Source organism: Hippoglossus hippoglossus, chromosome 1, assembly GCF_009819705.1.
Source record: "Hippoglossus hippoglossus isolate fHipHip1 chromosome 1, fHipHip1.pri, whole genome shotgun sequence".
Classification (NCBI taxonomy): Eukaryota; Metazoa; Chordata; class Actinopteri; order Pleuronectiformes; family Pleuronectidae; genus Hippoglossus; species Hippoglossus hippoglossus.
The window spans coordinates 1,247,058-1,265,557 of record NC_047151.1 but is presented as its reverse complement, the minus strand read 5'-3'; positions in this window follow the sequence as shown (position 1 = coordinate 1,265,557).

The window sequence follows — 18,500 nt, the reverse complement described above, 5'->3', positions numbered from 1 at the left end:
TATGCCTGGTTATGTGCCACATTGGTCATTGGTCCTTTTTTACTGTACCCTTGCTATACACACACACACACACTCACACTCACACACACATAAATAAAGTAAATTGGATAGATTTATATTATTGCGGTTGTAAGACATTTTTTTTACTTCCCTTCTTTTCTACCTTCTTATCAGTAAAATTTTATTCTGCTTATTTTTTTTTATTTGTAGTTGCAGAAATAATTCTCCCCTTTTTCTACTCATTGTCCTCGTCTTCCCTTCTACTTCCTCTCCTCTATTTCATTCCTTTTGAGCTTGCACAACTAATGTTGAGTTGCTGTAGAACCTAGACAGAAATAGAAATCTATAAAGATTATTTTACAGTTAAATGGTATTTTCTATTCAGCCTCTGGAACTAGAGGATTTACATCATGATGGTCAGTTAAGTGGACTGGTTCAAGGCATCCCAATCTGTTGCCCCTTTTCCACCAACTGCTGGTTTGGAGCTGCTTCAACTTGGGAACCTTTTAGAACCAGATTGCATTCCCATGGGCTAGAGTTGCCTTAGAGCCACGTCATTACAACACCATATATGTAACTGTCTACATCTCTACGACTTAACTGTAATGCAACCATGAACTGGCACTTATTATATTAAATTATACATTGATTGATTGATTAATTCACACCCACTTTTCTCTCTGTCTCTCTCTCGCGCTGACACTCAGACACACACTGACACCGACTCAGTTGACGTCTCTGACCCCTACAGTTTAAACGTTGATTTGTTTGTAACCACCGCCACATTATCAACACTTATCAACACATTATGATCGATACTTTTCTTCAATGAGTACAATCTTTATTCATAGCGGCGCACATTCATTCTTTTATTAAGCCCCACACCCCCCTGACACCGCTGGCTCGCTCGCTCTCTTCCTCTCTCACTCGTGCTGAGACGCAGACACACACACTCACACACACTCACACCGTGTTATTGGACACATCTGTAAAATCACACTAGGCAAGACCATAACCTCACCCCCAGCCTCTGACGAAGGCGGTTGTTTCTTGTAGACCAGCAACCAGATGAAGCTACCGTGGAACCAGTTTTTCTGGCAGTTTCTCTGGTCGCCAAACACAAACAACTGGTTCCAGTTTAGGCACTGGCTCTGAACTGGCCTTGGAACTGCTTTGGTGGAAAAGGTGCATGTGTGCCTTAGTTTTACCAAGGTGCATTGCAACTGTACAACGTGAATGGTGGTGAAAAGTGTACCTCGGTTAAATCTCTTATTTGAAGTTTCAGCTGAACCAAAAATACGTTCCTGGGGTAAATTAGTTGACTCATAAAATTTAATGGACTAAATGAAGCCTATATGAAGCAGCATGGTACCAGAGGTAGTACATCTTTATAAATGTTGGTCTAGTGCTCTCTCACCTAAAATCTCCATTCCAACATTTTAGCCCAAATCCCTGCTGTTTAAAAAAAAACTTATTTAGCTTTTATAAATTGATGTGTTTTCTACTAGAACAGTATGTGGGGTAAAGATAGAAGATGGAGAGGAATTTGATCCAATTGTTTATCTAAGTTGGACAAGAACACAGAGACAGTTTGGAGCTGAGGTCTGTGAGTCTTCACTCACACCTCCCTAAGCTGCTGAGGTGAAGGACAAGTCATACAAATGAGAAAAGAGTGAGTTCAGTATTTTAAAATATTCACAAAAATGGATAAAGTAGCTTTTATCTTTACCATGTCACTGACCTGAGCATTTGGCACAGCTGCTATAATAATAATAATAATAATAATAATAATAATAATAATAATAAACAGGCAAAAATATATCTATGCAACCAATGGAGCCAACCACCTATAATTCTCTCAGTGTTCCTGATGGCCAGTCCGAGCCTCAGGGTGGTGCATCCATGATGTACCCCAGCAGTGAATAAAAATAGATTAGAACGATCTAGCTAACGCAACATTTCTGTTTCTTCTCTTTCTTTTTCTCCTCTTCCTCACTCCTCCGTACCTCAAGCTGCTGCTGCAGCTGCACTTGCTTGCCTTGGCAGAGTGTCAGTACCAGACTTCCTGCATCCGTTGTCTCAACTTTAAAGCACTTTGCAGAGTTGTGTAATTGTGACTTCTTGACATTGCAGCTGCATCAGGCAAAAGGCCACCACTGCAAAGTCCGTGTAGTGGAAACACAGCCACAATCGTCATCTGACATCATTTTGACAACTGACATCTTACCCCAGTAAAAGATACTACCAAGACTGAATCCCACATAATAACACTACGCTGTAAGGGGTGTTTGAAAGGCTAGATGACCACTATCCCTCCATCACATAGAGAAACACTACCCCTTCACAACCACGCACAAAACACAGGGGTGGGGCCAAGTGGTAGGGCTGAGGGATGGATTGGGACAGGCCCTTAGTGACAGTGGAGAGGGCAATACAGGTTATTGAACTCACTGTCAAGTTCATGAAACCAGTTTTTGCTTTGTCACTTTGAAAATGATCCTGCCGGAAGAAGCCATTAGGAGATGGTAAATAATTATTATCCCTGCATTATGCACCAGCACCTTTTATGTCTTAAGTTTAAGTTTCTCTCTTTTAGTAAGTATCACATTTTCTTAAAATCTCACATGCAGGACTGATCTGTGGAAAACAGCATTTGCTCAGGAGTGGAACCTGACGTGGGCTTCATGGTTGTAAAAGGTGGTTATCTTAGTGACCTGAGCCTTTTCGTCTCCTCTAACTAGTCAGACCATTCTCCTCTGACCTCCATCATCTTCACGCTGTTTCCATCCACAGAACTGCTGCTCAATGGATGTTTTTTTTTTTTTTTTTGGCTCCATACTGACTAAAACACCAATCCCAGGAGATCCCCAGCTTCAGAAACACTCAAACCAGCAGGTCTGATACCAACAATCATGTCACAGTCAAAGTTAATGAGATCATATGTTTTCATTATTCTGGTGTTTGATGAGAACATTAACTGAATCTCCTGGTCTCCTGGAATCACCTGCAGGACCTAATGCACTGTACTGCTGCAATGTAATCGGCTGATTGGAAATGCATTCATATGCAGCTGTACAGTTGTTCTTAATCCGTAGGCCTTTCCCAGCAACATCCTTTATTAATAAGCAGGCATGAATCAGCTCACTCTCTCTTTCATTGCACTGCTGCTCGACCATTTCCTCCCCTTCTCTGTTCCCACCTGTTGTTCTTTGACAGTGTTCTCTCTTTCTTGTTATCTGTCATTTTTTCTCTATCTCATCGTTCTTATCTCACTTTCATAGCTAAGCCCCCTACTGAGGTAGGGGGCTTAGCTATGGCCTTGAAGTACACTAGCTTAGATTACTGCAGCAGGCAAATCCATCTCCTTTATCCTCCCTGTTTCTTTCCTCCTACCTTCCCCTCTCATTTCACAGTCTTTTTTGAACATTTTCTCTTATTTTTTAAAAGTCAAATTAAAAGTTGCCTGCGTCAGGTTTTCCTTTCACAATCTGAATTAGGTGTATTTTGTAGGACATGTAAGTGTGACCCAATTAACATGATGAGGATATATTGTTCATTTACATATGGACAGACTAAATGTGTCAGATGGATGTCAGCCTCCTGAGACTCTCCTGCTCCTCCTCTTACTCCTCTGTCATTCTGCTTTTCAGACATGGAATCTATGTTAAAATCAACAATACTGTTACTACCATCTCTTTCGTGTGTGTGCGTATGTGTGTTGAAAGGGTTAGTGAGTGAGTGAGCTTTTTGTGTGGAGAATGTTAATACGTATGGGTAAAAAGGATATTGAAAATTGAAAATACACAAATGAATGAATATCTTTGAAGTATAACAGACATAGAGACTTTTCAGACATCACCAAGTGGACAAACCTTAATCGCTTCCAAACAAAGATTCATCTTTATCCTGTTTTACTCTTCATTTTATGCAAAGGCTTTTTGACTTGTTGTGTTGTTCTTTTTTCAAACTAGTACAAGCAGAGGTTGTGTTTTTGTGCAGTTTCTGCATTTTTAATTAGTTTTTCAATATTGTTAATTATAATTACGTGTCCGATGAGGCCCCAGCAATTTTACCCAGTGTTGTGTCCCATTTTTCTATCTAATATTTCAGTTGATATTTTTCCTACATTGTGCATATTTGAACAAACACTAGTTTAGTACAATTATCACTGACTAACAGACTAAATGCAAACCAGTGGCAGGTTAACACTGGGGATAGATAGTTGAATGGCCCAGGGGTGGATGGTGCCCTAATCTAAGAGTAGCTAATGAAACAAGTAAATAAATAACTGATTTAACCTCATCACAATAAAGAGTTTATTATTATAAAATTATTATTCATCTTTAATTAGACATTAATAAGTTAAGTTAGTCACTGTTCAATATCAGATAATCCATTATGATTAATTAGACAATACACATCTTTTGCAGTGAAGAATGTACAGACATTGGTGGCGGAAGTGCTCAAAGATAAAAGTGCCAAAAAATTGGAAAAAATGTACTCAAGTCAGAGTAAAGGTACCACAGGAACTTTTCTATTTTGGTAAAAGAAGGTAGGTACTCCCTCAAAACGTCTTAAAGTATTAAATTAAAATAAGTCTCCTTGCTGAGTGTATCCGATCGAATCCTAACCTTTGTGCAACAGTCCACCACGTTGTTACCTGGGCGGACTCTAGTGCTGTTGGGTTCTGCTGCTGCAGGACCACTTTGCTCTCATTTGTGGAGGCGGGGTCTAATGTTACATGCCCGCTCTCATTCCATCAGTGGAACAGGTTCACACCTTGATACTGATTACTTTAAAAAATATTAATAACAATGTCAACATGTAAAGTAATGCATTGTAAAAAATGTACTGCAGTAGAAAGTACAGATAAGTATGTTGTGGGGTAAAAGGAAAAAGTACCTGCATAAATCTATTTAAGTAAAGTACAGATACATGAAAAATCTACTCAAGTACAGTAACGAAGTAACGTCCCACCACAATATTGGTGACATCAAGGTGCTATCTAAAGTGTCCCAACACAAAAAGTAGAAACCACTAATCATCATGTTATGCTTTTTGTTTTTTCCCACATCCATTCTTTTGTTTCCTGTACTAAACATACCCACATTGATCATATGTGTATCTTTGTGTTTCCTTGTGAAATACAGACTATATTACTGGAATTTGATGTATTGCGATTTGATTACATCTGATTTGGAATTAGCCAGCATAATAACTGGCTGCATAATTATTAATCAGAGCCCAGTGTGTGTTGAAAAAAGGAAAGAAATGATGGAGCATTTTGTGGATTTAGTTTGCTCAGGCTCCACCAGTTTATTTGACTATGTGTTAGAACATAATACATATTAAATGTATCAAATCATTCTGCATTTGTAACGCACAAAACAATATGTTCAGAATTTATTTAAACCCTCATCTGCAGAGGCTACCCTCCATTTATTCTTTCTTTCTTTTTCTGTCTTTCATATGCTGTCACTGGAAACAATTTACTAAAAATCGGATAATGTGATAAAAGATGTCATTAAACAGCTAAGGTTGAGAACTAATAGATCTGGTTCCAGCAGACAGCATGAACATGAAGCCTTTTCAAACTGCTGGTGCTTTGGTAGAAAAGATAGTCACAGAAAAGAGAGAATGTCTGAAAGAACCAATATTTGTAAAGAAATTGAAAATCGCCCCAGTATTTACTGAGATATGGTATTAATGTAACACTTTTCATCGTGTTAGAATTTGATACTTTTTTCACATTACATTATTTCACTATTTTCCAAGGTACTTCATGAAGATTTCATTTTTTTTTTCTGTGAGAATGAAAGAGACATAATTAAGTTATATTAAGTACAATTCCAAAGAGTTTATTTTTTGTTTTTGTATTCAAAATGATTTCTGCATGTACTCCATACTATTCAATACAGTCTCTTTTGCTGAGGTATGAATGGTAGAAAGTAGAACTATACTTACTATACTATCCCTTATATACTTTAAATCCAAGTAAACCTTGTACTGTATACACCTTTATACTACATTAATCTACTAGTAGTAAAGATAGATGCTGTGGATGCTGTAGATCTATCAATCTATGCAATTGTTACCGTACTTTTCAGATTCAGATTTTACATACAAACAAACTGATTGAGCTACATACCTCATACAGTCTTGTTAATATAGGCACAACTTCAATAAATGTACTTTTGAAAACCACCCTGACAAGCACATAGCTGTCAACAACACCAGACTAATGACAGCTTTAATCCCAAACTATTAATATCAGTCTGTGCTACACATCCTCTTCACATACAGTATACTAATCTGTGAACTGCAGGCCTTCCCAACTCTCTTCCACAAGCCAGCATCATCCATCATCCATGATATAAACCTGTGTGTGTGTGTGTGTAATGGATATGTCTGATGCCTGGCGTCAGTGTTGACCATATCTTTCCCCGGTGACATTGCATTATTGTTCACGTGACGTTTTTTAGACACACACACACACACACACACACACACACACACACACACATCTTGTTGATGATAATAGGAAAGTTAAAACATTTGCTAATGTTCTTACTCTTACAACACTTTATTGGCCTCCACACAAAGCTTTTAAAAAGCATGTTAGGTGTTGCCAGTTGCATATGTAAATCATAATCAGAAAGGCACCATGGGTTTTTGGAGCAAAAGAGACAAATGCACCCTGAAGATCCTCCCCACCTAATGCATGTGTGTTCTGTCTCTCTCTCTCTCTCCCTCATTCTTACTCTGCATCCCTCTCTCTCCCTGTTCCGCTCTCTCTCTGGAGAGTGTTTAAGTCCTCCTCTCTGGGTTTGGAGCAGACATACTGTCTTCTGCTGGAACAGACTGAGCACTAATTGGCTAGAAAGAAGTTTGGAGACAGCATAAAGAAGTAGAGAGAGAGGGGCAATGAGAGAGCAGAGGAGAAAGAGAACATGCTGTAAAGTGCGAGAAAATGAAAGAGTGAGTCAGGAATGTTTAGAAGACTAAAAGTACTTTAAACCCATAATGGATCTATTTCCAGACAGGCGCCATTTAACCCCCCCTCCCCAGCCTCCCTTCCCCCAACTAACACACACACACACACGCACGCACGCACGCACACACACACACACATTTTTAGGCCAAAGCTGTCAAATGGACTTGCAGAATGTCTCATTTGCTGTCAATAAACAGTGGAAATCAATTTTTCATATAATAACATCTTATTTTTAATATTTTTTTCAGTATTTCTATCTAATACCACTGGAAACGACGTACCACTTAGTTAGATAAAGAGAGAAATGGAGCATTTTAAGGATTTTGTTTGCTCAATCTCCACCTGTTTATTTTACTGTTTTGTTTGAAAATAAATAATATCAAATGTATCAACTGGTTCAGCATTTTTATCTCACAAAACGATGTTTTCAGAATTTATTTATATCGTCAAAAGCAGGAGCTCTCCCTCCACTTATTATTTCTTTCTTTCACATGGTAGCTAAGGTAACTTGCTCACTAAGCAGCCAGCACACCAGTTGTTTTCAGCCCACTGTGTGTGCTCCTACGACCGAAGCAAAGAAAATGCAAATGTTATTTAGCTTTTTTTATTTTAAATAAAACATTTTTTATATACACATTTTATATCACATATTTTCCTCCAATCATGTAGCCTTGTTGTATTGTGTAATAGTGGACATCCATGTTCATTTGAACATATATTATATATAAAATAATAATAATACAAATAATGTTATATATAATAATCATCATCATCATCATCATCATCATAATGAAAAAATGATAAAACTGGAAACATGGTACCACTTTATTAAAATATGTTAATATCAAAAACATAAAATCAATTGCTAAATTGCAATTTACACTGCACAACCTTTTTCAGTGCCTTGAAACAATTTGAAGAGCATTTTCTTATATGCCGGTAAATAAAATCCAAAATATTATATGTAACAAGATAAAATACTATAGTTTCTACCATATTAATCATTAACAATGCACCATACAATAAGAGTTAGGCAGCAATGTTTGCAGATTGCAGATATAGACGAGAACATGACCTTTCAACACTTTAAAATGAGCAGTTAAGTCTTTAAATTAATTGTTAAAATAACAATGAAGAGCAGCAATGATTTCTGTAATGAGGTCACTTCTCTTAACACATAAGAAGCCTGTCAGCAGTGTTTTGTATGGGTTTTAAACTTTATATGTACACTATGGCAGTAATTGAGTCTGTAAAAGAAAGGAATTATCTCATTTCTGTGAGCTGTCTTAAAGCACGACTGCACCACTCTGTTCACATCAAAAGCAACTGAGGTTGCAGGCTTCTTTACAGACATTGGTTTAAAGGGTATACCCAGACTAGAGGAGATTTTGTTCATGATGCTGGTTTACTGGGGACAGGGGGTGTAATCACCTCTGATTTTGAGTTATTCAAGTCCTTCAGCTGCAAAAGATTTTGGGGCATCCAGTTTTTTAATTCCTCCAGGCAGAAAAAAATAGTTTAAGATTGGTGGAACCAGGCTTCAGGGGGAGCTTTAAAAATAATGTTCTGTTTAGGGTTTTTAAGGCCCTAGGCCCTCCTAGCCCATAAATCATGAATAACATTTGTTTACTACTCGATGATGATTTGTGGCATTTTACAAGAATAGCTTATTGATATGATTTTGAACTGATGACGTGTTAGAGGTGAAGAGGGAGCTGAGTTGGGAGGCAAAGCTTTCAATTTATCAGTCAATTTGTATTATATTCCAACCCTGACCTAGGATCATGACCAAAAGGACACAAACAGCTGAAATGAGCTCCCTCCATTAGGGAGAAGAATTGCTGTTCTTTCACGATGAAAGGAGCAAGGTGAGGTGGTGTAGGCATCTGATCAGGATGTGCTCTTACCACCTCCCAATGGAGGTTTTGTCCTACTGGTAGGAGACCCAGTGGTAGACCCAGAACATGCTACATATCGTACCTGGCCTGACAAAACCCAGGAGTAACTGAAAGGTCAGTGGGGAAAGTAGCATCTGAGCGTCCTTGTTTAATCTGCTGCCACCATGACCCAACTCTGGATATGCTGTAGAAAACAGAGGAGGGATGGATGGACGTTGACATGATAATCAGTAGTGTTGCTGTTTTCAAATGACAATAATTACAGCTGAGTAACCACGTGTTTTTTAGAGGGTAGCCTAAATAAATAATCTAATGATTATAATAAATGTCCTTTGCTTAAAATGTATCAATTACCTTTCAGGATAGACACACATGATGTTTTGTAATACCCACAGGACATTTTGTATAAAACTGATTCCTTAATGAGACCTAAAAAATAAAGTTAGTTGTGACTCCTGCAGCAAAATTGACACCAACTCACAGTGTTATATATCGCTGTATCCAGAGCCTTCATTGAGTTAAACAGAAAATATTTCACACTAGCGTAGTTAAACTGATTTAAACTGGTAGCTTTTACCTTAACCCATTGTATTTAATTAAAATATCAGTATATCAGTTGAAGAATACCTTGAACATAGAATTCACTGTGGGGGGGGAATACTTCTGGATTACATAATACATTATTGAATAATGTATTATGTAATCTTGTCTCAGATTAAAGGTTATTTATAAAGTTTCATTCTTCCTAATAAGATGCCAACTATGAGTTTTAATCATAAAGATTCTTAAGAATCAGTAATTCACGGCTCCGCACATAACTGTTAAGTCCTTAGTGTAAAGCAGTTTGGCATTATGGATCTTCTAATTTCATATGCAGTGATTATTACAGAAGGGAATGCTGGGAATAATTTTTGATTGGAGCCTGCAGAGTAAATGAATTGTCCTGCAACCACACAGCAGTCTCCGGGCGAGAATGAATTACACTGATTGAACACCTCAATAAGTGGGAGTAAGGCTCCACACACATTTACGTACAACTACACACATGAAGAAACACTCTCCCTATCACTCATATAATTGCACAGAGGCCCAGTCTCCATCATACACACAAACGCGATCAATTTACACATCAGGCTCTGTATTGATCAGGCTATTTGCTGCTCAGGTCCCCTGCCATGGCCTTTCAATTAAGACGGGGAAGAGAGACAGAGAAGGGAGGACTGAAATATAGATGAGCCACTAATGATTAATAAAAAGATCATCATTTTTACTTTCTTTAATCTGCGTTCGTCATCAAAACTTCGATGTTGGATATCTTACTTACATGTTTTATTTTAATTTCTACTGTAATTGAAACAAAAAAGTTGGATATTTTACTGCCAGAGCTGTTTGGGGTGTGTGTGTTTGCATGTGAGAAGTTTTTAAGACATGCACATTTAATTTTAAAGTAAAGTTGCCCTGAATGTGAGTTAACTGAATTTAGATTAAATTGTTCAACGTAATTTTGTGATTATGTTATTTAAAACTGAATTAGTTTAACATTCTGTACTAGAGGCAGTACAAAGACAACATGTGAGGCAGCTCCCACTGACTTGGAACAGATCCTAAGCATACAGGGTTGGGACTCTATTCAATATGAACCTTCATCGTGGTTAGTATTGTTGTCATTATTTTGTAATGATGGGAAGTGTGTTAATACTGCTATTACTTTTGTTTCTTAAAGAGGTTAAATTCATGAGCTGAATGAACTCTCTGCTCTAATTTATATTGAACTCATCATTTTAAGTCAAACAATCTTGATGTCGTCTTCAAAACATCTTGATGGTTCCCTGGTGGCTGGCTGCAGCAAAGCGCATAAACCCCACCTTCTCCAAATTAGCTGATGGGACATGGACCAAACTAAGTCAAATAAAATGTTGCCAAAGATTATTTTCGTCATTTTAAGGTAGTGCTGGCAACACTGATGTTCAAGTGTTCATGTTTGTGATAGGTTTTCATTTGAATACCCTTATTATGGGGTGAGACGTCATGACTGACAGCTGAGACTGGTTGGTCGCCTGAAGTCTCATAGCTGTACTTTTTTTAAAACTACTGTGCAGAGCCCGTATCCAGTATATTTTGAATCATTTTACAGTGGAATAACATGGAGATACATTATCCATCTTTATATGCATTGTTTGATTCCACTATATTCCTGTAGGATGTTTACAGTGTGGTGTTGATAGCTGTTTGTTTAAACAGAGATACACACTCACGCACAGTTACCCTATTTGTTGTCAACTTACAGGTATGTGAATAAATGCTAAACACATGCACACCAAGCACTTTCTCTCCTGCAACATTAATGCAACAGAGTTGACCCTTGCTTGAACTCTGCAGTAAAATATTTGGTGTGTGTGTGTGTGCAAGTGTGCAAGTGTGCCCTCCAAAGCCTAGTCATGTCTCTTAAACCTCCCCAGCTAACTAAAGGAAGACAGAACATCTCACATCAATTATTGAACCACAGAAAAGAGAGAGAGAGAGAGAGGGATGAGGGGGGGGGTTGATAGAGAGGCAGAAAGAGATATTTAGAGATGGATATAGGAAAAAGAGATGCTTAAGTGAAATGAGGAAGGATGGATAGATGGAGTAAGACAAGAGAAAGACAATACTGTGATGCTCAACAATGGAGACACACAGAGAGCAAGGAGTGTTAAGAGTGTTTAATTCATGGTTTGGTTGGGAAAAAAAGAGTGTTGAAATATTAATGTCTATAAAATGTTTTTGGCTTGACCTCATCACTCATGCACGCTCAGGTCATGGTAAAATAGACTGTTAAGTGCAGGAGGTGAACAGAGCTGACGTTTTTGAACTTATTCATTTTTTTATTCATCCACAAACTGGTTATCAGCAAACAAACACATAATTCAACAAAAGTTATTGAAAATTTTGAAGAAACTGCAAACAACCTACAGTAATGTAAAAAAAGACAAAATCTTGCTTTGACATGAATGTATTTTGCTGAGATTTAGAGCCTCAGAAAAGCAGTAAATTCATTTGGTGGGGCCATCTGTTCCCAGCACCTCCCAAGTCACGCCTGAACCTGGTTTTCTCAGAACAGATTGTGACATATTCCTCTTTACTGACGGTGTCAAAGTGATGGAAGAACGATATGACCAGGTTTATAATCTGTTTAGCTGTGTAGAGCTTTCAGATGCCAAAAGCTCCATACATACCGTACATACTTATTGGCTATATGTACAATGCTGAATAACTGGGCACCTCTAGTTGAAGCATGTGTGTTTTGCCATCTGTCCATGGAGAAACAAACATCTGACAACATACACCTTCTGTCATGGTATTTCTGTAAGGGCAATACTGCCAGTATTTCTTCCGTCTCGTACTCCAGTGAAGAAAAATGCACTTCAGTCAATGTCAACAATGACTACTGAGGTATAAGCTACAGCGATATTTGGGATTGTGTTATAATGGCTGAACACATTTGTTTGAAAGACTATCATGAGTAGCCCATGATCAAAGCAAATAACCTATCTTTGCTGTACTGTACTGAAGTTTATTTTGCAGATAATGGTGAAGACTAATTTCATGCAATGTTGATTTGTTTTGTCCATGGAAGCTGTCCTTTTAGATTAGACTGTCACATTGGAATTCTTTTTCGCCTTTGTCAATGTAGGACACAATAAAGAAACTACGCACCAATATCACCCTCTCAAGTTATATAATGTAATTGTATTACAAACAGTATAATATACATGATATATAATAATATGGTAGTAACTGAAATTTATATGCAGCAATCAGTGTGTTCAGACTGCAATTACCCATCAATAACTGACAACATGTATATGAGTTCAGGCCATCAGACTGAAGTGCTCCAATAGTCCTGCTATAAAGCAGCTTAGACTAATGTTACAATTTTGTAAATAAATATTTTGTCTCTAGTAATTGTTGCACGTTTTGGTAAATTTGTGAAAAGAAAATGTTTTCAGGAACAGACCAGTTGACCAATGCTAGAACAGTTACGCAGCACTCGGCAACCAACTTGTAACTCACTCAATGAATCTCTCACTCCCTCGAAACAGTTAATGATCATTTAAAAACAAATGAGCGAAAAATATGTCAATTTCAGGCAAAATACTGGGATGTCGAGAAAATACTGTATATTTATTATAGATTAATGAATACTGAGAGTTTCCCTAACACAGCTGCACTGTTAATCTATGAGCATTTCTCCATGTACAAGAAATACCTTGGTAAATTTGTGTTTTTTTGGAGTGTTACTGTCGAGCTTACTGGTGAACGAGTGATTGCAGTGATGAATGCAACATTCCAACCAGATGTCTACGGAATAAATCAAGCATGCTTTTACTGTGACCTTGATAAATGACACATCCCACTTAGAAATGCGGATCCGAGCAGAAAAGCTTCATAGATAATAAACAGTGAGTCAGATAAAGAAAGACTCTGAGGGAAAGGTGGTGGTAAAGAAAGAAAACATGGATATGCATCACTGTTGATAGGCCAGGTGTGGTTTCTTAAGATGACCTGCTCATTAATCAGAAAATGAACATGAATCTGAAAACTTAGATAGCAGGATTCCACAAAAACAACTTGGTAACATGGGCGATTTCCAGCAATTCTGTTTCACTTTCTCTGCAGCATTTCCCATGAATTGATTTGTTTTATGGTGGTAGCAGGAGTGCACATGCATGTGCACTAACGTCACTCTCACACCTAACACATTGCAAGTGACTACTGAGTGATTAGAGAAAAAGACATGTTCTCGTGTGAGAGATCGGAATTGCATGCCAATTTGGGGGTAAATGCACATCTCCATCTGAAACTATGAGGCCTGACTGTATGCGTGGACGGGACCAACTTTATTTCAGCAGTTACAGATGAAACACGCAGCTAAACTGAGTGTATTGTAGTGATATTATTATCTTGCACAAAAACCTGATTCCACAAGACATATTCTGACAGAATGTTATGCAGGCAGCATAGAGAGGCTGAAACCTCATTTGGAATCAGAATTTGTGAAGGATGGTTCTTGGTGCTGCACAGTTGCTGGAACCAGACAAAGCCTAAACGTCCACTACCGGAAGTAACGGTGCTAACACGCACCGCACGCGTGCCCTTGGGCAAGAGCTTGTGTGCAGTGTGTGTGGTGTTTCCGCTGTGTGCCTGCAAATGTGAACCCGGCTCCGAGGAAGATATCACAGGACTTTTAGGCGTAAAAATTGGTGCAAATGACACCGTTTTGAGTTGAATATGAATGTCGGGGCTTGCGGACACTTGGATGACCCCACATGAGCAGTATGGAGGCATGTTATGGTTTTTTTCTATTGTTTTATTACGTCTGAAGAAGGACTCAGCAGTTACTTCAATTGTATTGGATTCTGCTCTAACACTGTTTACCCATGAATCTCAAAAAGAGTTTAGTGGACTCCAACACTTCACCCACCCCTCCATCGACATAGTGAGTGAACTGTCCTTTTGAAGACAGTTGTCATTATTCAGGTAAAAGAGTAAATTAATCTTTAGCCAATGGGGGATATACATCCTTGATTATTGCTTTACTGGATATATTGTTGCTTTAAGTAGAGACTAAATACCAGAAGTAAGACAGGCAAAATAAACTTATCAAAATAGGAGGGAAAGAAAAAGAGTATAATTGAGTTGTCTTACTTAAATGAATTTCATAACAGTTTATATATTTAAACATGATTTGATACACAAAACAAGTCGGCAATCAAAAAAGCAATAGAAATATTAAACACTTGAAGGGCACTCAGAGGGGGCCTGTACCTCCACCAAGGCCCAACAGTCCTCAAACCACTTTTAAATTCACTAGATTAGGATTTTTCCTTGGATCAGCATCAAATTGCGCACACATTTTTTTTTAATAAGATCCATTAATTATTCTCTGAGAAATCAACAAAACTGTTGAAAAATGCCCAAACTCCCAATGTTGTGATACAAAATTGACTGGATCTGCCCCCTGACTCTGATCCACACCAAAATGCAATGGTTATGTTCTGATCCATACCACATCCTTCCACCAATTTGTGTGGTAATCTGTCAAGTAGTTTTTGTGTAAGCTTGCCAACTAACAAACAAATGGCTAAGGCCAATGCCCTATCTCACCATCTCTCTCTTACGCGAGAAATGGATTTTCAGCCTTTTGTCTGTGTGTGTGACCATCACTGTGTGTGTGACCATCACATTGAGGCTCAGGCCACTGGCATAGATCTGATGAATTCTGTGGGAAATTCTCCATAGAAAGTGAAACAAAATATCTGGGTCCAGCCATTTATATGGATCCGCACCAATATTGAATGGCTTCTTTTGTGAGCCATACTGCATCTCCCCACCAGGTTATCCATCCAGTCGTTTTAGTTTCATCTTTCTAACTAACAAAATGAAAACATAACCTCCTTGGCAGAGGAGTGTGTGATCCAGGTTTTATTGTTTGCCAATACATTTTCCAGGAAAACCAACTGTCTCCTTGAAAGTCTTTTATACTATCTAATTTGTTTTGTCATAATTGGTATCTCTAGCTTCTTTAGTAACAGCATGTGCAAGTGTAGGACTTCACAGGAGACCAGGTTTCCCGTGGTTATAGATTTAGTTAACAGAAGAGCACTTTGGTTAAGGTCATCGAATGATGCAGTTTTTAGTTGGTTGGTTTGTTTTTTGGAAATATGTCACTTATTATGAATGAAAAGTAGTTTCACTCTTTTCTTTTTTATATTTCTCTATAATAATGATCTATCTGCATTTAAAACCCATCACTGTCAAAAGGCAGTGGACGTGTCCCTACACACACACACACACACACACACACACACACACACACACACAGACCAGTGATACATGATCTGTCTCTAATGTTCTTAATGTGAGTTTTAGAGATTAGATGATGGAAAAGGCCAGAATCACACAAACACACACACACACACACACACTTATGACCCCGGCCACAGTGATAGCCTCTCTGTGTGTATGTGTGTATAAATTTCTATGTGTGAGCGCTTGACGTTGATGGTTAACAAATGCAGACGAATGATCGGCGAATGACAATTCCCGTAATCGGTAGCCCCCAACCCCCACACACACACCCTCCCTCTGGCAATACATCAGTGAGAGAGAGAGAGTGAGAGAGTGTGTGTGTGTGTGCGCTCACTATCCATCAAGAGAGAGTAGAAAGAGGGGGAGTCCCGAGTGTCACATTTGTCTCGGGCAGAGAGTGGGGAAAAGAGAGCGAGACAGCAGCAGACAGACAAAGATATAAAGATTCTCTATAAACTCCCTTACTATGCTACTCTCTTTCTTTTCCATTCGTTCTTTCATGGCAGTTTTCAGCGCTCTTTATTTCACCTATATGGTTATTGTATGTCTTTTAATATCATGACATGTGTTCCACTTATTAAGACAAACTAAACAAAATTAATTCTATATCATGATAACACAATCTTACAAATTACCCCAAAAAAACAATGTGTTTAAAGCACAATAATCAATGCACAGTGGACTGTGGATTTCCTGTATGTTTCATTTTCTTTGTCATTTACTTAATTTTTTATGTAAGCAGTGATAACTGGAAAAACACAGATTAGCAATTGCATAGTTTTAAATATTTCATATTACATTTTGTCAGTCTGGTCCTTTCCTATTTAGTTCCTCAAAGAATAATTGCTATGCAACTGTAGGTTTTTTTTTAAAAGACAATATCATTTGATAATACATTTTAGTTAGTAGCAAGTCAGTTAATTAACACAAATAAAATCAGTCTCTAAATTGCAGAAAAGCATCCAATTCACAAATTAAGTTGAAACATAAATATAATAAGATAATTTATCTTCAAAACTGCACATATAAACACATTATAATTTAAAGATTCTATAATTTGCAGTGTATATTGTTTATTTGTGTGTTTCTTTGTTTTTGCAAAACAGTATTTAATTCCAAAATGAAGTAGGTCTTTCAAGGAAACATCTGAGGAAATTATTTAAAAAGTAGCTTAGTATATTCAGTTTTTCAAATAAAGGACCTTTATTCGAAAGGTAAAGATCTATAAAATGTAGCAGAATATCAGAAGTAAAAGTAGCTTCTGTGTCTTGTATTACTGATAATTTATATTAAAGTTACTTACTCAAACATTAATGTGTAACCAGCCTTTCAGTTATTTACTTTTCATCTCTTTCATATCTATTCAAACAAATAGGTAGTTAAATCTGTAACAATGTATTTTATACTATTGACACATATTATTTCTGATTATATTATTATTATTTGGTTTGGTATGTGTTTTTTATCTGTAAGTTAAAAACAAATTTTAGTAAAAATGGATGTTTACCAGACATTAAGTATGACATAGAATGAAAGAAAAGTAATCAAATAAAGCACTTGCTAAGTACTTAAAGTACTGTTTCACCACTGGTTTAACATCATATCTTATGACAATTTATGACAATTTATTCTGGTCTGTAGGTGATTACAATATGCAAGGTTATTTCTCCTTACAAGCAGCACAGACGGAAATTTTAGCATTATTATAGCATTAAATAATTCACACCAATACAGATTTTTTTTTTACATTTGTTAATTTATTCAATTTATAGTTTTCTAATTCTGCCTGTTGGTTTGTAATCCCTTTATTACAGCTGTATTTCACAGCTCTGTCCTCACGTAACATTGCCTTCATCTAATGTCAAGTAACTCTAATTGTTTCACAGAGTTATACAATTTTGTAACTATACATGACTTTAATGTCAAATCTGCAAGCTTTGGAGGGACAGTATGCAGGTCAGTTTGATCCTTATTTTTCCAACTAATGAAGCTAAATTCAAATCCTACATTTATTCAATCAATCAATATTCGTTTATGTTTTTTATAGCCCGTATTCACATATCAAAAGTTGCCTCATCGGGCTTAGCAATGTGTGACATCCTCTGCCCTTAACCCTCAACAAGAGTGAGGGAAAACGACCTCATAAAATAACCCTTTCAGGAGAGGACAAAAACATAGAAACCCCAGAGAGAACTAGATGTGAAGGATTCCTTTCCGCTTTCAACGGCATTTAAAAAGACAGTGTCTTACATAAATGGAGGAAATTGTGAATGTTTAAAGTATTTATACAAAAGACTGAGATGAAGGGAGCAGTCATGACTATTAGAGGTATTTAATGTAACAAACCAGGAAGAAGATACCACACATTAACCTCTGTAATTTTGACTTAAACTAACTAGTACGGTATTTTATTAACTGAATGAAAAATGTATTGAATAATTAATCAAGCTCAAATGTTGAGAAACATATTGACGCATCACAAAAAGCATTTATCTTTAAATGTCACAATTAACTTTCTGTCAACTGACTGACTCTGCTGTCCTGAGCGTGTGTGTTCCCACTGACTACTGTAGCATACATGCTGAGCAGATGTTCCATGTCTCTCTTTGTCTTTGACTTCGTCTCAACATATTATTTCTTCTTGCTGTCTCCCTTTGTCTCTCTCTCCCCACCCCCACCCCCCACACATGCACGTTGGCACAAACCTAGGAAGCAATAACAATCAAATTCCTCCCTCCCTAGTTGTCCCTGACCCA